The 4,942-nt window shown below is 42.9% G+C and overlaps 1 pseudogene; it reads left to right on the top strand.

The window, feature by feature from the left end:
• Window positions 1-2,033: 2,033 nt before the first annotated feature.
• LOC142422328 (small ribosomal subunit protein uS13-like) lies at window positions 2,034-2,532 on the top strand (annotated as a pseudogene).
• Window positions 2,533-4,942: the final 2,410 nt, after the last annotated feature.

Raw genomic sequence — 4,942 nt, 5'->3', positions numbered from 1 at the left:
ATCAGACGAGCAAACATGACATCACAGCAGCAAGAAGTCCTGGAAGGAGTGGAGCACAAGCTACAAGTGCTTCTGCCGGAAGGCTCTGTCTTGGTCAGGGAGGTCAGGAAAGCTGACCTTGCCATGAGATCTGTGAGATGCTAGACTAAGTCATCCCAGCGAGTTTTGTCCTTCAAAGTAGTATCTTATGCACTAGACACTTATTCCAATAGTACTGCCCTTGCTAACCAGTTTACAGGTATGTGGTTCCAGGCCTGTTTGTCCTCAGACAACATCCCAGAGATGTTTTAACCTCGCGGAGTTCTGTGTTTCTCTGATTAGACCGTGACTGATAAAAAGCCACAGAAGTAAATCAGCACCCTACTTGTTACCAAAAATGGAATTCTCCTGCGAGATCATAAACCTTATTCCCTAGAGCTGGCACAGAGGGGTTCGTGGCAGTTCACAAAAATAAACTTTCCAATTTCATCTGTAAGAGGAGGAGAGTGGACACCATCAGCTCCACTCCCCCTCGCGGCTCAAAACGCATGTGTTTGTGATTTGCCCCTGAGAAGACCCCGCACAGGTCCCCCACAGGGTGCGGAGGTAACCCTCAAGAACAAGTAAAAGAATGCATGTAACAGCAATAGTGCCCCTGGCATGAGTGAATGGACTTCCAGGGTGACTTCAGTGACAAAGCCAAAGCCTTAACAGATGCAGATATTTGACTTTGTTGAAAGCAGGGAGTCTGAAACCAGACTTCCAGGGAGTCGGCCCATCAGACAGAATGGCCACACAGAACAACCAGAACATTGGGAAGAAAATATCATCCATTGTCACACAATAATTTATATGGAATTATCGAATGGGACCCTAAAGTACTGTGTAAACCTTTACACACACCCCAAACACGATAAAATAGGACTTTTTAATAAGTCTAACACAAACAAAAATTTTCAAAGAGAATGGTACATTTTTAAATGATCATGAAGTTGTTGTTTGGTGCTGTAGTATTGATCCTGATTCTCGGTGACCTCATGCACAACCGCATGAGATATTTCTTGGTCCTGAATCACCCCTAATAAGATCAGCTGTAGATCAGACCATTGTAATCTCACGGGGTTCTCATCGGTTGATTTTGGAAGTAGATCACCATGTTTTTCATGCCAGTCCATCTTAGTCTGAAAGCTCCCCGGAACATCCTTAGCATCTGAGTTAGTTTATTGTGCCAACCTGGCTGATAAATACATGTGGGATTAATTGAAGGGCAGAGGGATAAATGGCTTGGTGAGCCTCGCCTTTCTAGCTCTCAGGTCTCTTGCTTGGTGCTGATCCAACCAGGGTGCAGCTGCTTTAGCAGTTCCCTGCTTCAGCTTGCAAGACTGACTTCTTAGAGACATTCCCGAGGAGAAGCCACATGGACCTACCCTGATGCATCCCTGGGTGCTGGAGCAGCTGTGTGGAGACCCTTGCCAGCACTGGGATGCTTACACATTGACTCAGCTTTCCTCCTACAGTCAGCATCGTTGTGTCTGTTTTGTGAGATGAAGGAGGACTTTAATGTTGGACTTGTGGGCTTGTGCAGCACTGGGTTGGGATGTTTTCTTGATGTGCACTTAACCTATATATAAAACTCTCTCTTATACACGAGTTTCTGTGGATTTTTTTCTCTAAAGTACCCAGACTAATATAGCATCTTATCACCATACAAGTCTGTAATGACAGACACGTGGCTGCACTTGAAGTGAACTGGCTGAGAAACAAACCCAGATCTTCCAAACCTGGAAACTGAGAATTCTGCCACTGAACCACCAATGCTCCTTTATCATGAGATGCAGTGATGTGATCTCTTAGCAACCCTATAAAATGATGAGAACCACCTTATAGGGTTTCCTAGGTGGTAATCTTCATCACAAGGAGCTCTGGTGGCACAATAAGTAAGCACTCACCCTAAAAGCACCCAACCTAAAGTGGGTGGTTCAAACCCATCAGCTGCTCTATAGAAGTAAAGTCTGATGATCTGCTTTCTTAAAGATTACAGCCTAGAAAACCTTATGGCTCTTCCACCTTCTGGCCTACAAGCCCCTGCTACTGCTGCCTCAGTAGTGATCCCTGAGAAGTCCCAGCCCCTTTTCCAAGGACTCAACACTAACGTTGATGGGTGGTGGGAAACAGCCTTTGCCATCACTGCCATTAAGGATGTGGGGCGAAGATGTGGTGTTGGTGTTGAGGAAAGCAGACATCGATTGCACCAAGAGAACAGGAGAGCTCACAGAGGACGAGGTTGAACAGGTGATCACCATCATGCAGAATCCATGGCAGTACACGATTCCAGGCTGGCTCTTGGACAGACAGAAAGATGTGAAGGATGGTGGACACAGCCAGGTCCCAGCCAACAGTCTGGACAACAAGGTTCACGAAGATCTGGAGCGAGTGAAAAAGATTCAGGTCGACAGAGGGCTGTGCCACTTCTGGGGACTTTGAGTTTGAGCTCAGCACACCAAGACCACTGGCTACCGTGGCCAAACCATTGGTTTGTCTAAGAAGAAATAAGGCTGTAACCCTTACTATTGCACGCTATGATATGCTTTTTGAAAACAGCTTTGTCAATTAATTTATATATACACAGACAAAAGAAAACTTTGTGAGGGCAGGTCTACCTTATCATATAGAATTGCTGTAAGTCAGAATCTTCTCAATAGCACATGACAACAATAATCCTGAGAAGTGAGATGGTTCAATACCCAAAAGTCCATCAGCATTATTCGCCACACTGACATGAAAAAGGATAAGAACCACATGATCATATCAAAAAACAACATCCTACACCCATTCCTGTATAAGACACTCAAAAAGATAGAAACGGAAGGAAAATTCCACAATATAATACAAGCTATATATGGAAACCCCAAAACCATCATGGTCATTGGAGAAAAGTTGAAAACAATACCACTGAAAAAGGGAACCAGACAAGGATGGCCCTTGTCCCCACTTTTATTTAATATCATACTGGAGGTCCTAGCTAACAACTCAAGGCAATGGAAAGACATCAAAGGTAGTCCCCTGGCGAAAGAAGAGGTGAAACTATCGTCATTCACAGATAATATGATTGCATATATGGAAAACCCCAAAAGCTCCACAAGAGGAGTGCTGGAAGTGATAGAGGCACACGGCAGAGTGGCAGGACACAAGATCAACAAACAAGTCTATCCAACTGCTATATACATCTATCCAACTGCTATATCCACGGAAGAGGCAATCTGAAACGTAGTATGCTTCACAATAGCCAAGTACAAATTGAAATATCTAAGGAGAAATCTAGTCAAAAAACCCAGAAGAATTATACAAGGAAAACTATAGAACACTATTAGAAGAAATCAAGATTGACCTCTACAAATGGAAGAATATCCCATGCTCGTGATTTGGAAGACTTAATATAGTAAAGATGTTGGTCTTGGCCAAGGAACTATATAATTTTAACACCATCCCGATACAAATACCAACATCTTTCTTCAAAGAACTGGAAAAACTGACTACCATGTGGAGAGGGAAGAAGCCCATTATTGACTGAGAACTCAAGAAGAAGGACAAAGTCAGAGGGCTTGTTTTACCTGACTGTAGCACCTATTACATAGCCACAGTGGTCAAAACATAATGACAGATATTCAGACCAACGGAAAAGAACTGAAAACCCAGAAATGAAATCATCAGCACACTAACAACTGATCTTTGATAAAGGGCCCAAAGATATCAAATGGGAAGCAGATGCCCTCTTCAGCCAGTGGTGCTGGAAAAAAATGGATACCTACCTGCAGAAAAACAAAGCAATATCCTTACCTCACTCCATGAAAAAGAACAAACTCAAGGTGGATCACAGACCTCCAAGTGAAACCCCAAACTATTAGGGCCATTAATGAGGGAATTGGGACAAACCTAAGAACTTTGGTGCAGGGAATACATGGGTTATTAGAAATAGGGAAGGACAAGAACACAGAGGAAGCCCAAATTGACAAATGGGATATACTGAAGATAAAACACCCATGTACAAGAGACTGGGAATTCTCCCACAGACTGGGAAACATTTTTAGCAATGACATGTCAGACAAAGGGTGGGGGAGGGGGGAAAAGAAGGGCTGATCCCAAGGCCTCAAGTAGAAAGAAAATGTTTTGAAAATGATGATGGCAACATATGTACAAATGTGTTTGATACAATTGTTATAAGAGGTATAAGAACCTCCAATAAAATAATTTATTTAAAATAATAATCCTAAGAAGTAGCCAGCGAGTTCCTACCACTGACCTTTTGGTGAGCTCCAAGTGCTTAACCATTGTGCCAGCAGGGCTTCTTTGTCATGAGAACATAAACCAGATAAAACCTACTGCTATTAAGTCAATTATAACTCCTAGTGACCTTTTAAGGCAGAGTAAAACCACTCCTTGTGTTCCTAAGGATGCAAATCTTTCCAAGCGCAGACAGCCTCCTCTGTCTCCCTTGGAGCGGCTGGTGGCTTTGAACTGCCTGCTTTGCATCTAGCAGCCCAACTCATCGCCCACAGAACCACCAGAGCTTCTTCAGGAGAATATAGAGGGTTAATATACTCATACATCAATTTCAGGATGTTGTTGACCTCTGTGAAGGAGAGCTTGATAGGTATGAGGTTCTTTATATGTACCTAAAATACTTTCATGTCTTTGAGAGTGGAGAAAAAGTAAGACAGCTATGGAAGCATGACCAAATGTTAATAAAAATGAATTTGAAGTCGTTTTTGAAAATAATTTTTGTATGTTTGAAATCTTTTTAATCAGCCATTTGAAATATCTATGCATCCCCTTGGGGCTCTGGGAAGAGGAGCTGTGGCTGCAAGGTATCTTCTGGAAACTGGGACTGTTATGGGCATTGATGGAATGATGTAAACAGCAAGTATTGTGGAGCTGTTGTTAGTTGTCATCAAGTCAGCTGCAA

Source organism: Tenrec ecaudatus, chromosome 12, assembly GCF_050624435.1.
Source record: "Tenrec ecaudatus isolate mTenEca1 chromosome 12, mTenEca1.hap1, whole genome shotgun sequence".
NCBI lineage: Eukaryota > Metazoa > Chordata > Mammalia > Afrosoricida > Tenrecidae > Tenrec > Tenrec ecaudatus.
The sequence above is the reverse complement of the archived record's forward strand: the minus strand, read 5'-3'. Positions and strand labels throughout refer to the sequence as shown.